Raw genomic sequence first — 19,470 nt, 5'->3', positions numbered from 1 at the left:
ACTGGCCCCGTCACCTAGCGGCGAAAGTCACCCTCAGCTGCCCAGGGGATGTTCCCCCAAGTGCGTCCCCCTCAGATAAGGCTTGGCCGTTCGTGGCCTTTCAGGGGTGAGGCAGGGCAAGGACAGTGTCCCCCATCTCCTCCTTGTGGGGCTGCTGCTGCAGGCCGAGTCTGGCTGGCTGGCTGGCTGGCTGGCACCTTTGCTTTGCAGCTCCCGTGAAAAGCGAGCAAAGGGGCAGACTTTTTTTCTCCTGTGACGGGCACGACAGCACCTTTTCCAAGACAATGAAGAAAATGCATCCGAGTTCAACCCAAAAATATTGCAAAGTGCACAAGTTTCCAGAATTGCTCCGTCTTTTTTTTTCACAGCATTGTTTTCCCCAAGTGGGGAAGTGCACCAGTCCTGGAGGTACTGCAATACCAGGTTGATGCGTGGAGTGGACAGAGCAAGCTCCCATTCCATCTCCCTGTTCCAAAAATCAATTTAATATATGGTCCCCAGATAGAGGACGTATCAGATATTAAACTGATAAGAACAGATACTACACTTGATCTTAGCCAAAAGGCCGAGAAGCGATGCCCCCAAAGGGTTCGCCGGAAAGACTGCTGCTCGGCAGCTACCCTGCTGACTCGGAGCAACGCTCTGCTGCAGAACCCCAGACTCCTCGGCCAGGAATAGCATTTGCATGACCAGCATGCCCGGCGATATTTTGCATGGCTCCGCCCCCAGATTTCCAAGGGTCCCAGAGCGCCAGGGCCGAGGCGGCCAGGCACAGGCTGCAGAGCTCTGCCCAGCCAAGCTGCAGCCTCGGCCTGGCACTGGCCCCGTCACCTAGCGGCGAAAGTCACCCTCAGCTGCCCAGGGGATGTTCCCCCAAGTGCGTCCCCCTCAGATAAGGCTTGGCCGTTCGGGGCCTTTCAGGGGTGAGGCAGGGCAAGGACAGTGTCCCCCATCTCCTCCTTGTGGGGCTGCTGCTGCAGGCCGAGTCTGGCTGGCTGGCTGGCTGGCTGGCACCTTTGCTTTGCAGCTCCCGTGAAAAGCGAGCAAAGGGGCAGACTTTTTTTCTCCTGTGACGGGCACGACAGCACCTTTTCCAAGACAATGAAGAAAATGCATCCGAGTTCAACCCAAAAATATTGCAAAGTGCACAAGTTTCCAGAATTGCTCCGTCTTTTTTTTTCACAGCATTGTTTTCCCCAAGTGGGGAAGTGCACCAGTCCTGGAGGTACTGCAATACCAGGTTGATGCGTGGAGTGGACAGAGCAAGCTCCCATTCCATCTCCCTGTTCCAAAAATCAATTTAATATATGGTCCCCAGATAGAGGACGTATCAGATATTAAACTGATAAGAACAGATACTACACTTGATCTTAGCCAAAAGGCCGAGAAGCGATGCCCCCAAAGGGTTCGCCGGAAAGACTGCTGCTCGGCAGCTACCCTGCTGACTCGGAGCAACGCTCTGCTGCAGAACCCCAGACTCCTCGGCCAGGAATAGCATTTGCATGACCAGCATGCCCGGCGATATTTTGCATGGCTCCGCCCCCAGATTTCCAAGGGTCCCAGAGCGCCAGGGCCGGGGCGGCCAGGCACAGGCTGCAGAGCTCTGCCCAGCCAAGCTGCAGCCTCGGCCTGGCACTGGCCCCGTCACCTAGCGGCGAAAGTCACCCTCAGCTGCCCAGGGGATGTTCCCCCAAGTGCGTCCCCCTCAGATAAGGCTTGGCCGTTCGTGGCCGTTCAGGGCCTTTCAGGGGTGAGGCAGGGCAAGGACAGTGTCCCCCATCTCCTCCTTGTGGGGCTGCTGCTGCAGGCCGAGTCTGGCTGGCTGGCTGGCTGGCTGGCACCTTTGCTTTGCAGCTCCCGTGAAAAGCGAGCAAAGGGGCAGACTTTTTTTCTCCTGTGACGGGCACGACAGCACCTTTTCCAAGACAATGAAGAAAATGCATCCGAGTTCAACCCAAAAATATTGCAAAGTGCACAAGTTTCCAGAATTGCTCCGTCTTTTTTTTTCACAGCATTGTTTTCCCCAAGTGGGGAAGTGCACCAGTCCTGGAGGTACTGCAATACCAGGTTGATGCGTGGAGTGGACAGAGCAAGCTCCCATTCCATCTCCCTGTTCCAAAAATCAATTTAATATATGGTCCCCAGATAGAGGACGTATCAGATATTAAACTGATAAGAACAGATTTTTTTTTTTTTTTTTTTTTTTGAACGGTCTCCACATCTCCCCTTACAACCGTCCCTTTCCTCCAGCAAAGTAGTATATACTACTTGCGACTATACGCCAATTAGTTCTCGAATTAAAAGATTTTCACGAATTAAAATTGAATTTGGTTAAAAAACTGTCAAAAAGAAAGACTTTGAGCAAACTGCTCTCCCTAACCCAGATTAGTTAAATAGTTAACGTTCTCCAGTTGTCTTGTTGCCAAATGTTTTGTGCCTCTTGTTTGCCCTTGACTTTGGCATCAAGACAGTAATATGTGTATAAAAAACACAACGCTAACTTTACACACTCCTCTGGAGTGATGTTTTTGTGCTGTAGCACTAGTAATGTTCTGGCCTTCCATAAGGCTTCTTTCGTTGCTGATGTAATTTGGTGAAAAAGAATTTTCTCTTGTTTCCCTCCTCCCTCCTGTATCCCTGTCAAGATGGATTCGAACGTCAGGGTCTGTTCTCCTGTGATTGCAAAAATCAGTGTTTCCAGTTTTTCCCACACTTGTTTTGCAAATGCACAATTCCACACAAAGTGTAGTGTTGATTCGTCCTGAGCGCATTTACTACACTTGATCTTAGCCAAAAGGCCGAGAAGCGATGCCCCCAAAGGGTTCGCCGGAAAGACTGCTGCTCGGCAGCTACCCTGCTGACTCGGAGCAACGCTCTGCTGCAGAACCCCAGACTCCTCGGCCAGGAATAGCATTTGCATGACCAGCATGCCCGGCGATATTTTGCATGGCTCCGCCCCCAGATTTCCAAGGGTCCCAGAGCGCCAGGGCCGGGGCGGCCAGGCACAGGCTGCAGAGCTCTGCCCAGCCAAGCTGCAGCCTCGGCCTGGCACTGGCCCCGTCACCTAGCGGCGAAAGTCACCCTCAGCTGCCCAGGGGATGTTCCCCCAAGTGCGTCCCCCTCAGATAAGGCTTGGCCGTTCGGGGCCTTTCAGGGGTGAGGCAGGGCAAGGACAGTGTCCCCCATCTCCTCCTTGTGGGGCTGCTGCTGCAGGCCGAGTCTGGCTGGCTGGCTGGCTGGCTGGCACCTTTGCTTTGCAGCTCCCGTGAAAAGCGAGCAAAGGGGCAGACTTTTTTTCTCCTGTGACGGGCACGACAGCACCTTTTCCAAGACAATGAAGAAAATGCATCCGAGTTCAACCCAAAAATATTGCAAAGTGCACAAGTTTCCAGAATTGCTCCGTCTTTTTTTTTCACAGCATTGTTTTCCCCAAGTGGGGAAGTGCACCAGTCCTGGAGGTACTGCAATACCAGGTTGATGCGTGGAGTGGACAGAGCAAGCTCCCATTCCATCTCCCTGTTCCAAAAATCAATTTAATATATGGTCCCCAGATAGAGGACGTATCAGATATTAAACTGATAAGAACAGATTCTTTTTTTTTTTTTTTTTTTGAACGGTCTCCACATCTCCCCTTACAACCGTCCCTTTCCTCCAGCAAAGTACCAGCAAAGTAGTATATACTACTTGCGACTATACGCCAATTAGTTCTCGAATTAAAAGATTTTCACGAATTAAAATTGAATTTGGTTAAAAAACTGTCAAAAAGAAAGACTTTGAGCAAACTGCTCTCCCTAACCCAGATTAGTTAAATAGTTAACGTTCTCCAGTTGTCTTGTTGCCAAATGTTTTGTGCCTCTTGTTTGCCCTTGACTTTGGCATCAAGACAGTAATATGTGTATAAAAAACACAACGCTAACTTTACACACTCCTCTGGAGTGATGTTTTTGTGCTGTAGCACTAGTAATGTTCTGGCCTTCCATAAGGCTTCTTTCGTTGCTGATGTAATTTGGTGAAAAAGAATTTTCTCTTGTTTCCCTCCTCCCTCCTGTATCCCTGTCAAGATGGATTCGAACGTCAGGGTCTGTTCTCCTGTGATTGCAAAAATCAGTGTTTCCAGTTTTTCCCACACTTGTTTTGCAAATGCACAATTCCACACAAAGTGTAGTGTTGATTCGTCCTGAGCGCATTGCTCTCTAGGGCATGTTGCTTTTTTGGCCAGTTTTCTTCTGTGCATAAAGGCTTTCAATGGCAGTGCATTTGTGAGTAGCTGCCAGTTTATGTCCCTCTGCGCGTTCGTTACTCTTGCCTTTGAAAAAGTTTTCCACACTTTGTCCAGTTTATTTCCCCCTAGGTTACCCACTGGTTCCGGGGTTTCATTTAGCCTTTTTTGTTTTAGTATGTCTCTGGGTTCCACCCATATTTTCGTTAAGAGTTCTTGATCCTCCACTGTTGACAGGAAATTGCCGAAGCTTTTGTAAAAGCGAGGTGTCTCCATTGCTTTTGGCAGTGTGTTGCTTCTCGGTATGATTTTGTGTCTTTCCAGTATGTTCGCTGTTGCATACCTTATGAAGTGCACTGCCATTGATGCCGAGTGTTTCAGTGTGTTTAGGCAAAACCCTACGTAGTGTCCTGTAAGGAAGCTTTGTATTTCCGGTACGCCTCTTCCTCCTCTCTCCTTTATCTTGTACATTGTCTTTCTCGCTACTCGATCCATCTTCGAGTTCCATAGGAAATGGAACATTAGTCTTTGTATTTTTTGTGCTTGTTTCATTTTTGGAGGAAAGATCAGTGCTAGGAACAGCAGTATTGGGAGAAAGACCGCTTTCATGAGTAGCACCTTTCCTTCCATCGTGAGCTGTCTCAGTGCCCAGAAGTTGATTTTGTTCTCTATTTTTTTGGTTGTGTTTTCCCATTGTTTTGTCCCGTCCATCTGTTTGTCAAACTGTAGTCCCAGTATTTTCAAACTGTCTTCTGTTTTGTGTATCGGGCATGGTGTGAGGTTGTTCCATGTTCCAATGGTTAGTAGTTGGCACTTGTGTTTGTTTAGTTTGAATCCTGCCGCTTTGCAAAAAAGTTCAGTCTGCGACACGACTTGGTTTACGGATTTGGCGTCTTTGCATAAAGCTGTCACGTCGTCCATGTACCCAATGGTCTTTACTTGTTCCGGGGTCCCTGGTACTGGGGCTCCTGTTATGTCTTTGTGTGACCTCAATCTGATGTGTAAAGGTTCCACTGCACAGATGTATAAAAGTGCTGATAGGGGACATCCCTGCCTGACCCCTGATAATATTGGGATTTGTTCAGTCAACTCCCCGTTGATGCGGACTTGACTGTAGACTCCAGCGTATAGCGTGGAGATGTGTGTTAAAAAGGGTTTAGGGCAACCCATTTTCTCCATTATCTTCAACATGAATGGGTGAGAGACTCTGTCGTATGCCTTTTCAAAATCTAGGCTTAGAACCCCCAAAGGCGTTCCTCGATCTTTTGCTGATTGTATTGAGTCTCTTACAATCAGTAGGCTTTCATGTATTCGTCTGCCTGGGACTGCGCACGTCTGGTCTGGATGCACTAAGTGCCTGATTACTGCTCTTAGTCTGTTAGCAATGACTTTAGCTAATATTTTGTAATCTGCATTTAGTAATGTTATCGGTCTCCAGTTTTTGACGTCCGCTTTGTCTCCTTTTTTGTATAGCAAAGTGATGATCCCCTGTTTCATGCTGGGGGCTAGCTCTCTAGTTTGAAAGACCACGTTTACTAGCTCCAGTACTGCCGGTCCTAGGATGTCCCAGAAGGTGCTATACCATTCGCATGGTAAGCCATCGCTTCCTGGTGTTTTCCTCTTGGCAGCACTCATCACTGCTTTGTGTATTTCTTGTAACGTGAAAGGCTCAATCATGTCTGCTTTTTGATCGGTACTTATGTTGTCTTGAACAGCTCTCTCAAACTCACTTGTCTGTTCTTCGTCCAACTGTTTTGGAGAATACAAGTCTGCGTAAAAGGATTGTGCTACTTCTAGCAACCCTGATACCGTGTTCCTTGTCTTCTCTCTTGAGTCTCTGAATTCAGTAGGTAAAACCTTCTGATGTTGTGCTGCTTTGAAGAAGAAACGTGTGCATTTCTCGTTCTCTTCAAATTCTTTCACCCTAGAGTTGAAGATAATAGTCCTTCCTTTATCATGCATCCATTTCTGGATTTTTTCTTTTACGTCCTCGAGGTCATCTTGGACGTCTACCCCTCTCTCTTGCAGAAGGTGTAGGGTTTGTTGTGTGCCTAACAGGTTCCTGTAAGTCTCGTTCCGTTTTCTTGCTGCTATATGTCCGCTTTTTTTAAAGAACTCTCTGGTTCTTTCTTTGATGTCCTCCCACCACTCTCTTTTGTCTTCGTATAACATATGTTGGGATACCCACTCTTTTAGCAATGGTCTGTATTTTTTACAGGTTGTTTCGTCCTGCAAGAGGTTTACGTTAAGTGACCATGCGTTGCGTTGTTTTGGGGGGTATTCCTTTAATGTTACTTCCGTGGTGATTAGGTGGTGGTCTGAGAACAGGTTCGGTTTCACTTCGGTTTTGTTTATCCCAAAGTTCTTAGATGTGAATATAAAGTCTATACGGGACTGTACCAACCCGTTTTCAGCCCTATATGTTAAGGCTGTCCCCGGTGTATTGGTAGATGCGTGTGTATCATTTAAGTTTAAGTCACTTATGATACTTTTGAGTATTTTGGACGATGGGTCTCGGTTCTTCGACGTTGCTTGTGAACCGGTCCGCACTCGATCCTCTTTTTGTATTGTGCAATTGAAATCCCCCGCTATGATCAAAGGGGTGTTTCCAGTGCAAAAGTTGCGTAGTTCTTGTAACAGAGCTATGCGTTCTTGTTTCTTTGCATCTGCATATACACTCACGAGGTTGTGTTGGATACCGTGCCATGAGAAAAGCACCTGTAGTATCCGTCCAGGATGTATTTCCACATACTTTATGTTCGTGGCTGCGTGTGTTTTGAACAAGATTGCTGTACCCGCGTTCTTGTTTATGTTGGAGCCTGACCAAAAGGATGGTCCGCTTGTCCAATCTTTTCCCCATCCTTTGTTGGTTGCGTCCCAGCTTAGACCACATTCCTGTAGACAAAAGATGTCACACGGTACTGTGGTTAAGTATGCTAATAGCGTCAGTCTTTTTGTGATATTATTTATGCTTCTTACGTTTAGTGTTGCTATTTTTAGACCCCCCATTATTATTTTTTGGGTTGTGTTGTTCTGCCTTCTCTTTGGCTCGATCTGCTCCTCGCTCTGGAGGCTTCTTTTTCCATCTTTCTAAAAGCAGAAGGTGTTCTGTGTAAACTGTCTGTGTTTTCTTCTTCCTCATTGTCTGAGTTTTCCGATGAGTCACTAAGACATTCCATGGGTGTGTAGGACTCTTCTCTTGTGTCCCTTGTGTCCCTGTCGTGTGTATCCTTCTTGCTTTGTTCTGTGTTTGTTGGGGTGTTGTTTCTGCTTCTTGCTGTGTTGGATCTTTTTCTATGCTTTTTCCTTTGCGTTGTCCATCCTTCGTCCTCTTTGTTTTGGGCAAATATGTGTTTTGTCTTAGTTGCTAACGCTTCGCCCGCCTCTACTACCTGTTGTAGTTCGGCTAGGTTCGGGGTTAGCGATAGTCTTATGTGCTCCGCTTCTTGGGAGAGTTGGGTCTCTTCTACTTCTGTTTTGTCATGCATTTCTGGTAAGGGAGGTGTTTTTTCACTATTTGTCTTGTTATACCCGAAGTCTTTCGGTGATAGAAAGGGTAACACACTTGGGTGCGGCAATGCCGGGTTTGGAAGTCCGGCTTGGCTTTTCTCGCTCCCTCTATTTTTTAGATGACTCAGGATAACTTCGCTGCTTAGCGTGTTGTTTGTTGCTCCTTTTTGCATGTCTGTTCTCTCTTTGTCCTTGTTTGTACTACTTTCGCTTCCTGAGTCGAAGCTCGACACAATGAGCCCTGGGGTGCCACTTTTTTTGTTTTTGTCTTGTTTTTGGGCTCCACTCGTGCTCAGGATATTTTTTACCACGAATGCAGGAAAAATTCCCTTTCTCCATGCTTCGCTGGTGTTTTGGTCGTTTTCGCCACTAGGGGGCGTTTTGGTGCTTTTCCCTTGTTCTTCTACGCTCATCAGGCTCTCATTTGGGCTCTCCGCCTGAGCGAGCGCTTCTTTCTGTTTTTCCCCTTTCTCTGAAGTGGATGCATTCTCCTCTCTACATCTAGGTGGCGTGTTAGTTGGATGCTCCTGTCTGGATGCACCCGCTTCCATCGCCTCGCTTTTTTCTTCCTGAGTCTTGTCTGCGGTCACGCTTTTGTGTGTTTGTGTCGTTATGAATGCTTTAGGTCCCAATAATTTGGCTTCTCTTGAAGCTGTAGGGTCATTATTCATGGCTTCGCATAAATTGTCTTGTGCGCTTTTCTCCTGCTGCAAAAGTTCATTTAGGTCGAAATCCACATGCATATTTTCCAGCTCTTCTTCTGCGCTTATTTCTCCCGTCCTTTTGACCGTCTGCGCATATGATAATTTGCGCTGTGGACATATTTCTGCATAATGTCCTTTTTGCTGACACTCGGTGCATTGTATTGGTTTGTCACAGGCTGCCACCTTGTGACTTCTGCTTGCGCAATTTTTGCAAGCGTCTTTTGGGCAAAATTGCTTCACGTGACCAAAGTTTCTGCAAAATCTGCAGAATAAAGGCTGACTCGGGTAATATAGGTATCCTTTATGTTTGTTGAATTCAAACATGGCTGGTGGGTGTCTAAGTCCCCCTATGCCATTTGCATCTTTTCTCAATACCACTGTGAATCTTCTATTCCCATTAAAGATATTATATTTGTTCTTTAATGGGTATCCTCCTTTGACTTCTTCACAATAGGTGCTTAGCCATCCAGTTATTGCTTCCACTGAAACAAAGGGATTATACATATGCACCGTCAGTGGTGTATCTTGGCGCACATGACATAATTCTATTTTAACTCCATCAAGTGTTGGATTCGGTATTTTAGAATTTTCGTGGGCTGTAATCGCCGCCGCTTCATCTATAAATGTTATGTCATAAGCATTGGCATTCTTGTGCTCTTGTATGCAGAACAGGCTGCTTTTTTGAACTTTTAAGGTTTCAATTAAAATTTGTTTGATTACATAATCAAAATCTTTTTCCTGGCTGACATTGTGATCAACAGTTATTCTGATCGAATGTCTTAATTCTGTGGCAGGAGGTATACTCCTTGGTATTTTGTCCATTTTGGAGAAAAAAGTCTTTCTACTGAAAAGGAATCATTCTGTCTGTTTTCTTGCATAAAATTAGCATAAAGCTTAAACAAAAATAGAACTCCTGTGGAAGGAAAAAGATTCGGGTCTATCTTTCCAGTCCGATTCGGGGTCAGGCCCCTAGGCGGACTGCGTACCGTTGCCCACCTCGCGGCGCGGGGGTGTGACAACACACTTCTGCTGGGCTCTCTGTTGTGCAAGAGAGAGCTTAAGTCATTGTGTAGTTGTGATTGTATAAATCGCCAAACTTTCCTGGAGATAAAACCTCCCTTGAAAAGGGCTCAAAACACAAAATATACTACACTTGATCTTAGCCAAAAGGCCGAGAAGCGATGCCCACAAAGGGTTCGCCGGAAAGACTGCTGCTCGGCAGCTACCCTGCTGACTCGGAGCAACGCTCTGCTGCAGAACCCCAGACTCCTCGGCCAGGAATAGCATTTGCATGACCAGCATGCCCGGCGATATTTTGCATGGCTCCGCCCCCAGATTTCCAAGGGTCCCAGAGCGCCAGGGCCGGGGCGGCCAGGCACAGGCTGCAGAGCTCTGCCCAGCCAAGCTGCAGCCTCGGCCTGGCACTGGCCCCGTCACCTAGCGGCGAAAGTCACCCTCAGCTGCCCAGGGGATGTTCCCCCAAGTGCGTCCCCCTCAGATAAGGCTTGGCCGTTCGTGGCCTTTCAGGGGTGAGGCAGGGCAAGGACAGTGTCCCCCATCTCCTCCTTGTGGGGCTGCTGCTGCAGGCCGAGTCTGGCTGGCTGGCACCTTTGCTTTGCAGCTCCCGTGAAAAGCGAGCAAAGGGGCAGACTTTTTTTCTCCTGTGACGGGCACGACAGCACCTTTTCCAAGACAATGAAGAAAATGCATCCGAGTTCAACCCAAAAATATTGCAAAGTGCACAAGTTTCCAGAATTGCTCCGTCTTTTTTTTTCACAGCATTGTTTTCCCCAAGTGGGGAAGTGCACCAGTCCTGGAGGTACTGCAATACCAGGTTGATGCGTGGAGTGGACAGAGCAAGCTCCCATTCCATCTCCCTGTTCCAAAAATCAATTTAATATATGGTCCCCAGATAGAGGACGTATCAGATATTAAACTGATAAAAAAAAAAAAAATAAATAAAAAATCTGTTCTTAACGGTCTCCTCTTCACCCCTTTAACCGTCCCAATCCCCCAATTTTATAAAAATTGAAAAAAAAATCACCAATAAAAAAAAATGCCGAATCAAAAAAAGACCAATAAAAAACCACTAACCAAACTCAATTTGCAAAAAAGTAACATAAAAAAAACAAGATAAACAAACATATACATATATATATATATATACATATATATAAATGTAAAACATATCCTGCTCTAGGAAGTCAAAAGTCTCCAATTTGACTGTTGCCACATACATTGGGCTTGCTCTTCACCCAATCGTTTGACATCCAAACAATAATATGTATACAAGCCACTCAATGCCAATTTCACACATTCTTGGGGAGAAATATGAGTATGTTGCATAACCAATAATATTCTAGATTTCCACAAAGCCTCTTTCACTGAAGAACCAATCTGAAACAAAAGTCTGTTATTTAACACTTCTTTCTTCCATTGAAAGCCCAATAAAACCATATCATAGGTAATATCTCTGACCCCTGTCACCGCAAAAACCAGTGGTTGACATAATTCCCACACATCATTCGCATATTCACATTGCCACAAAAAATGGTAACTAGTCTCTGCCTGTACACAACCCATTCTCGGACACACCGCCGTCTTTACCATTTGTCTTTTATGCATAAAATCTCTTAAAGGGAGCGCATTCATTAATGCCAGCCAATTAATATCCTTTTGTTCATTTGTAATTTCACTACTAGAAAAAAAATCCCACACTCTCACTAATCTCAACCCCCCCAAATTACCCACTGATTCAGGCAGTTTCCGTTGCTGCAACATTTTCAAACATTTCCCCGGATCCATTCTCTCTTCTTGTAAACATTCTAACGGTTGTATTAAAGGCAAAAACCACTTTAAACACTGATAGAAGAACGGCAGTGACCATGCCTTTGACACCAAATTACTTTTTGGAATAATCTGAAATCGCTCTAACACATTTGCCGTTGCATATCTCACAAAGCAAGCCGCTAATGACTTTGAATGTTTTACTGTATTGACACAGAATCCCACATAGTGCCCAGCCAAAAAAAGTTCTAAATTCGGAACACTTCTACCTCCTAATTTCTGAGGTTTGTACATCACCTCTCTTCGTACTTTATCCATCTTGGAACCCCATAAAAAAAGAAAAAACAAACGCTGTATTCGTACCACTTGTTGTTTTGCGGGTGGAAAAACTAATGCTAAAAAAAGTAAGATGGGCAACAATACAGCCTTCATAAGCATTACCTTCCCCGTAATCGTCAATCTTCTCAATTTCCAATGATTCACTTTGTTCTCCACTATTTTTGTAGCTTTCTCCCATTGATCTACCCCATTCATACATTGATCAAAAACCACCCCTAATACTTTCACCCCCTCTCTTTCTCTCCTAACCGGACAATCATACAAGTTATCCCACCCTCCAACAGTGAACAAAGTACACTTTTGATTATTTAATTTAAACCCTGCCGCTTGGCAAAAACGTTCTGTAAGGGATACTGCTTGTACCACCGACTGGGCATCTTTACACAAAATCGTAACATCATCCATGTATCCTATCGATTTCACTTGCCTACTAGTACCTGGAACTGGAGCCCCCATTATGCCCAAATGTCCACGTATACTCATGTGTAAAGGTTCAATTACACACACATAAATCAGAGCCGACAGTGGACACCCCTGCCGTACTCCCGATAGAATCGGTATTCTTCCAGACAAAACTCCCTTCAGTCGTACTTGACTAACTGCCCCATTATACAAGACAGAAACATAACGTAGAAAACGATTCGGGCATCCCATTCTACCTAACACCTTCAACATAAAATCATGCGAAACCCTATCATAGGCTTTTTCGAAATCTAAATTCAACACACCCAAAGATGTCCCCCTTTCCTTCGCTGCATATATCGAATCCCGAATAATCAATAAACTCTCATGCATACGTCTACCAGGAACGGCACATGTCTGATCGACATGTACCAAATCCTTAATCACTCTCCTCAATCGGTTTGCAACCACTTTAGCTAGAATTTTATAATCTACATTTAACAACGTAATAGGCCTCCAATTTTTAACATCTTTTCTCTCTCCCTTCTTATATATCAAAGTTATTATACCTTTTTTCATACTGGGACACAGATTACCCTTATCAAAACACTCATCTACCACACCCACTAATACCGGGCCCAATACATCCCAAAATTTCATGTACCATTCCACTGGTAATCCATCACTCCCCGGGGACTTTCCCCTTGCCGCCGACATCACCGCTACTCTTACTTCCTCTAGCAAAAAGGGTTCTACCATTCCTTCCTTTTGTTCTGTCCCCAACACATCTCGAATAAGTGCACAAAAACTTTCCTCCTGTTCCACATCCACTAGTTTCTTCGCATATAATTCCGAAAAAAACGCCTGAGTAATACGCAAACTGTCATTCAAAACATCTCCCCCTACCCCCTGTGTATTACTAAAAAACTCTGTATTCTCACTATGGGAACACAATGATCTAAAAAAAAACCTAGAACATTTCTCATCTTCCTCTATATGTTTCAATCTTGAATTAAAAATAATCGTCCTCCCTTGTTCCTGCATCCACTTCTGAATCTCCAATTTTATTATTTCTAAATCTTCTCGTACCTCCACACCCATATCTTGCAATTTATACAACGTCTGCTGTGAACCCACCAGCATTTTGTAGGCAAGATTTTTTTTCCTAACTGTTTCCTGCCCATTTTTGATAAAAAACTTCCTTGTGTTACATTTCACCATTTCCCACCAATCTAACAAAGACGGGTACTCCTTACACTGTAGTACCCATCGTTTCAACAACCCTCTAAAACGAGAACACGTGTCCTCATCTTCCAACAAGTTCACATTTAACTTCCACATACCCCTCCCTCTTGGTTTATATGATACCAACCGAACCGTAGAAAGTACCAACTGATGGTCAGAAAAAATAGTATGAATAACATCAGTATTGCATATCTCAAAAATTTTTGAAACAAAAATAAAGTCAATCCTGGACGATACTAAACCATCATTCCCTCTATATGTAAACCGTGTTCCTGGATTTCCACCTACTGCATGCGTATCTACTAAATGCAAATCATCCACCACTTCTTTCAATAATTTGGACGACGTATCCTTAATATCAACATTCACCACCTTTCCACTTCTCTTTCTGTCTGCTGGATGTAATACGCAATTAAAATCACCTGCCAATATCAAAGGAGTATTTCCCACACAAAAAGACCGTAGGTCCCTAAACAAAGCACACCTCTCTTTTACCTTTGCATTAGCATATACGCTTAACAATTTATGTTCAACATTCTGCCACTCAAAAAATACTTGCAAAACACGCCCTGGAATCAACTCAACGTGTTTTACATTCATCATCAGATGTGAATTAAATAAAATCGCCGTTCCCGCATTCCTATCATTATTAGCTCCAGACCAAACCGACATACCATTAGTCCACTCTGCACACCACTTCGGATTAGATCCATCCCAAGTCATAGCGCATTCTTGCAAACAAAAAATGTCACATGAAATTGACGCCAAAAATGCAAACAGTGCTACCCTTTTTGAGCTGCTATTGATTCCTCTAACATTCAATGTTGCCACTCTCAAAGTGGTATTATAAAGAGGCTCCATCAAATCACACTTTCTCAATTTTTATCTTCGTTTGGACCGACTAAGGTCCTTATTTTTCATTTGTTCATGACGCGAACTTCCTCTCCTACCCACATAAGTTTCTTCGCTGTCACTATCCATATCTTCCAAAACATCCGATTGCTGAGGAAATTGAACCTCTACTGGGTCCACAGAACCTTCACACAGAACTTCATATTTATTCGACATTGCCAATTCCTGGCAAAACGAAGATTCCTGTAATTCACTCCTTTCTTCTTTGTCTTTTTTACACCCGGTTTTCGGTCTCTTCACTGAATCATTCCAGCCTCTATCTGCCGGTCCCGTACACTTGTTCATCTGGTCAATAGTAGCTCTTTCTCTATCAGATTGGTTTTTACTTCTCAATTTCACCATTTCTTCTTTATCCTTCAAATCAACCTCCTTACCCAATACACCAACTTCTTCTATTCCACTTTGGGTCTCTCCCATTGCAACAGTTTCATCCTCTTTTCGGGAAAACTTCCCCCATTTCTGTTTGAATTCTAAACTTAAATCATCAGCAACTTCCACTTTTTCTCTCGCTTCACAATCTTGCATGAACATATTGAGCAAATTCTCAAATTCCAGATCTGAACTACATACATGACGTACTATTCCACTTGATAGACTACATAACCGATCTCGCACTTCCTCTAATATATCTTTCTTCTTAGTTTCAGCTACCACTTCATCTGTAATCTCTCCAACCCCTTCTTCCATTCCATTTATCTCCATACTTTGCCTTGCTTTATCATCCTTCTTCCACGCACTATCACTACTAGAAGCATAAAACTCACTGTTCATTCTAGCAGCCTGGGCGTACGTTTTTGGAGTATCCGGACAATTATCAGCCATATGTCCCAGTAAACCACAACCCTCACATCTTAGTGGACAATCACAGCTTGCCGTTTTATGGCTCACACTCCCACAATTTTTACATTTATCTCTCGGACACTTCTGTTTGGTGTGTCCAAATTGTCTGCAGAACCTACAAAAGGTTGGCTGATTAGGATAGTACAAATACCCACTGTGGTCGTGGATTTTGAAAACACTCGGAGGGTGACAGACTCCTCCCACTCGCTCTGGATCTTTTTTCAGTACCACCACAAACCTCCGGTTCCCATTAAAGATATCAAATCTGTTTCTCATCTCATGTCCACCTTTGATGTCCTCACAATAATTTGACAGCCAATTTTTGATAACATCAGCAGAAACAAAAGGGTTATACATATGGACCGTTAACGGTATCCTCTGACGAATATAGCACAACGTGATCGAAACACCCTCCAAAATTTTGTTCTTCTCCTTCTCCGTTCTATAAGCTTCATATGCATTCAATGACGATTGTTCATCTTTAAAGGTGATCATACGTAAAAACATTACGATGTTCCTGCATGCAAAACAACTTTCCTTTGTCGACCTGTAATACTCCAAAAAGTACCTTTTTGACAACAAAGTCAAAATCTTTTTCCGTCTCGAATCCCTGCTGAACCGTTATCCGAATTGAATACCTTAATTCCGTTGCCGGTGGTATGGTTCTAGAAGACTCCGCCATGCTGGACAACGTCGCCGTACTTCTTTTCTCGAATCAAAAATCCCGTATCTCCACAAAGCCACCCCCTCTCCACCCCAGGGAGAGAGAGTGACTGCCACTTGCACGCAAGGCAGAACCTTTCTGATAGCCGGGTGACGAAAGATTCCAGTCCTCTTAAGCTAGATCAGTAGCCCACCCCCAGACCCAAAGGTCCGGGGGTATCAGCTGCAAAGAAAAGTCTCCCTGTGCCGGGCAAGCCAGTCAAACAGGTGACTCTCTGCACTACATCTAGCCAAAAGGCCGAGAAGCGATGCCCACAAAGGGTTCGCCGGAAAGACTGCTGCTCGGCAGCTACCCTGCTGACTCGGAGCAACGCTCTGCTGCAGAACCCCAGACTCCTCGGCCAGGAATAGCATTTGCATGACCAGCATGCCCGGCGATATTTTGCATGGCTCCGCCCCCAGATTTCCAAGGGTCCCAGAGCGCCAGGGCCGGGGCGGCCAGGCACAGGCTGCAGAGCTCTGCCCAGCCAAGCTGCAGCCTCGGCCTGGCACTGGCCCCGTCACCTAGCGGTGAAAGTCACCCTCAGCTGCCCAGGGGATGTTCCCCCAAGTGCGTCCCCCTCAGATAAGGCTTGGCCGTTCGTGGCCGTACGGGGCCTTTCAGGGGTGAGGCAGGGCAAGGACAGTGTCCCCCATCTCCTCCTTGTGGGGCTGCTGCTGCAGGCCGAGTCTAGCTGGCTGGCTGGCTGGCTGGCACCTTTGCTTTGCAGCTCCCGTGAAAAGCGAGCAAAGGGGCAGACTTTTTTTCTCCTGTGACGGGCACGACAGCACCTTTTCCAAGACAATGAAGAAAATGCATCCGAGTTCAACCCAAAAATATTGCAAAGTGCACAAGTTTCCAGAATTGCTCCGTCTTTTTTTTTCACAGCATTGTTTTCCCCAAGTGGGGAAGTGCACCAATCCTGGAGGTACTGCAATACCAGGTTGATGCGTGGAGTGGACAGAGCAAGCTCCCATTCCATCTCCCTGTTCCAAAAATCAATTTAATATATGGTCCCCAGATAGAGGACGTATCAGATATTAAACTGATAAGAACAGATACTACACTTGATCTTAGCCAAAAGGCCGAGAAGCGATGCCCACAAAGGGTTCGCCGGAAAGACTGCTGCTCGGCAGCTACCCTGCTGACTCGGAGCAACGCTCTGCTGCAGAACCCCAGACTCCTCGGCCAGGAATAGCATTTGCATGACCAGCATGCCCGGCGATATTTTGCATGGCTCCGCCCCCAGATTTCCAAGGGTCCCAGAGCGCCAGGGCCGGGGCGGCCAGGCACAGGCTGCAGAGCTCTGCCCAGCCAAGCTGCAGCCTCGGCCTGGCACTGGCCCCGTCACCTAGCGGCGAAAGTCACCCTCAGCTGCCCAGGGGATGTTCCCCCAAGTGCGTCCCCCTCAGATAAGGCTTGGCCGTTCGTGGCCTTTCAGGGGTGAGGCAGGGCAAGGACAGTGTCCCCCATCTCCTCCTTGTGGGGCTGCTGCTGCAGGCCGAGTCTGGCTGGCTGGCACCTTTGCTTTGCAGCTCCCGTGAAAAGCGAGCAAAGGGGCAGACTTTTTTTCTCCTGTGACGGGCACGACAGCACCTTTTCCAAGACAATGAAGAAAATGCATCCGAGTTCAACCCAAAAATATTGCAAAGTGCACAAGTTTCCAGAATTGCTCCGTCTTTTTTTTTCACAGCATTGTTTTCCCCAAGTGGGGAAGTGCACCAGTCCTGGAGGTACTGCAATACCAGGTTGATGCGTGGAGTGGACAGAGCAAGCTCCCATTCCATCTCCCTGTTCCAAAAATCAATTTAATATATGGTCCCCAGATAGAGGACGTATCAGATATTAAACTGATAAAAAAAAAAAAAAAAAAAAAAATCTGTTCTTAACGGTCTCCTCTTCACCCCTTTAACCGTCCCAATCCCCCAATTTTATAAAAATTGAAAAAAAAATCACCAATAAAAAAAAATGCCGAATCAAAAAAAGACCAATAAAAAACCACTAACCAAACTCAATTTGCAAAAAAGTAACATAAAAAAAACAAGATAAACAAACATATACATATATATATATATATATATACATATATATAAATGTAAAACATATCCTGCTCTAGGAAGTCAAAAGTCTCCAATTTGACTGTTGCCACATACATTGGGCTTGCTCTTCACCCAATCGTTTGACATCCAAACAATAATATGTATACAAGCCACTCAATGCCAATTTCACACATTCTTGGGGAGAAATATGAGTATGTTGCATAACCAATAATATTCTAGATTTCCACAAAGCCTCCTTCACTGAAGAACCAATCTGAAACAAAAGTCTGTTATTTAACACTTCTTTCTTCCATTGAAAGCCCAATAAAACCATATCATAGGTAATATCTCTGACCCCTGTCACCGCAAAAACCAGTGGTTGACATAATTCCCACACATCATTCGCATATTCACATTGCCACAAAAAATGGTAACTAGTCTCTGCCTGTACACAACCCATTCTCGGACACACCGCCGTCTTTACCATTTGTCTTTTATGCATAAAATCTCTTAAAGGGAGCGCATTCATTAATGCCAGCCAATTAATATCCTTTTGTTCATTTGTAATTTCACTACTAGAAAAAAAATCCCACACTCTCACTAATCTCAACCCCCCCAAATTACCCACTGATTCAGGCAGTTTCTGTTGCTGCAACATTTTCAAACATTTCCCCGGATCCATTCTCTCTTCTTGTAAACATTCTAACGGTTGTATTAAAGGCAAAAACCACTTTAAACACTGATAGAAGAACGGCAGTGACCATGCCTTTGACACCAAATTACTTTTTGGAATAATCTGAAATCGCTCTAACACATTTGCCGTTGCATATCTCACAAAGCAAGCCGCTAATGACTTTGAATGTTTTACTGTATTGACACAGAATCCCACATAGTGCCCAGCCAAAAAAAGTTCTAAATTCGGAACACTTCTACCTCCTAATTTCTGAGGTTTGTACATCACCTCTCTTCGTACTTTATCCATCTTGGAACCCCATAAAAAAAGAAAAAACAAACGCTGTATTCGTACCACTTGTTGTTTTGCGGGTGGAAAAACTAATGCTAAAAAAAGTAAGATGGGCAACAATACAGCCTTCATAAGCATTACCTTCCCCGTAATCGTCAATCTTCTCAATTTCCAATGTTTCACTTTGTTCTCCACTATTTTTGTAGCTTTCTCCCATTGATCTACCCCATTCATACATTGATCAAAAACCACCCCTAATACTTTCACCCCCTCTCTTTCTCTCCTAACCGGACAATCATACAAGTTATCCCACCCTCCAACAGTGAACAAAGTACACTTTTGATTATTTAATTTAAACCCTGCCGCTTGGCAAAAACGTTCTGTAAGGGATACTGCTTGTACCACCGACTGGGCATCTTTACACAAAATCGTAACATCATCCATGTATCCTATCGATTTCACTTGCCTACTAGTACCTGGAACTGGAGCCCCCATTATGCCCAAATGTCCACGTATACTCATGTGTAAAGGTTCAATTACACACACATAAATCAGAGCCGACAGTGGACACCCCTGCCGTACTCCCGATAGAATCGGTATTCTTCCAGACAAAACTCCCTTCAGTCGTACTTGACTAACTGCCCCATTATACAAGACAGAAACATAACGTAGAAAACGATTCGGGCATCCCATTCTACCTAACACCTTCAACATAAATTCATGCGAAACCCTATCATAGGCTTTTTCGAAATCTAAATTCAACACACCCAAAGATGTCCCCCTTTCCTTCGCTGCATATATCGAAT

The 19,470-nt window shown here is 44.9% G+C and overlaps 5 non-coding genes and 3 pseudogenes across 5 annotated transcripts; all 8 read right to left on the bottom strand.

The window, feature by feature from the left end:
- Positions 1 to 386: 386 nt before the first annotated feature.
- LOC138517268 (U2 spliceosomal RNA) lies at positions 387 to 577 on the bottom strand. Its single transcript, XR_011282470.1, has one exon. It is a non-coding gene; the product is annotated as a U2 spliceosomal RNA (small nuclear RNA).
- A 626-nt stretch (positions 578 to 1,203) lies between these two features.
- On the bottom strand, positions 1,204 to 1,394 carry LOC138517266 (U2 spliceosomal RNA). The gene has a single exon (XR_011282468.1). It is a non-coding gene; the product is annotated as a U2 spliceosomal RNA (small nuclear RNA).
- Positions 1,395 to 2,030: 636 nt separating this feature from the next.
- On the bottom strand, positions 2,031 to 2,215 carry LOC138517577 (U2 spliceosomal RNA). Its single transcript, XR_011282728.1, has one exon. It is a non-coding gene; the product is annotated as a U2 spliceosomal RNA (small nuclear RNA).
- Positions 2,216 to 3,436: 1,221 nt separating this feature from the next.
- LOC138517527 (U2 spliceosomal RNA) lies at positions 3,437 to 3,620 on the bottom strand. The gene has a single exon (XR_011282696.1). It is a non-coding gene; the product is annotated as a U2 spliceosomal RNA (small nuclear RNA).
- Positions 3,621 to 9,452: 5,832 nt separating this feature from the next.
- Positions 9,453 to 9,616, bottom strand: LOC138517663 (U2 spliceosomal RNA; annotated as a pseudogene).
- Positions 9,617 to 10,230: 614 nt separating this feature from the next.
- Positions 10,231 to 10,400, bottom strand: LOC138517645 (U2 spliceosomal RNA; annotated as a pseudogene).
- Positions 10,401 to 16,567: 6,167 nt separating this feature from the next.
- On the bottom strand, positions 16,568 to 16,758 carry LOC138517265 (U2 spliceosomal RNA). Its single transcript, XR_011282467.1, has one exon. It is a non-coding gene; the product is annotated as a U2 spliceosomal RNA (small nuclear RNA).
- A 614-nt stretch (positions 16,759 to 17,372) lies between these two features.
- LOC138517646 (U2 spliceosomal RNA) lies at positions 17,373 to 17,540 on the bottom strand (annotated as a pseudogene).
- Positions 17,541 to 19,470: the final 1,930 nt, after the last annotated feature.

This window comes from Ambystoma mexicanum, chromosome 6q (genome assembly GCF_040938575.1).
Source record: "Ambystoma mexicanum isolate Mex_15411 chromosome 6q, UKY_AmexF1_1, whole genome shotgun sequence".
Taxonomy (NCBI): domain Eukaryota; kingdom Metazoa; phylum Chordata; class Amphibia; order Caudata; family Ambystomatidae; genus Ambystoma; species Ambystoma mexicanum.
The sequence above is the reverse complement of the archived record's forward strand: the minus strand, read 5'-3'. Positions and strand labels throughout refer to the sequence as shown.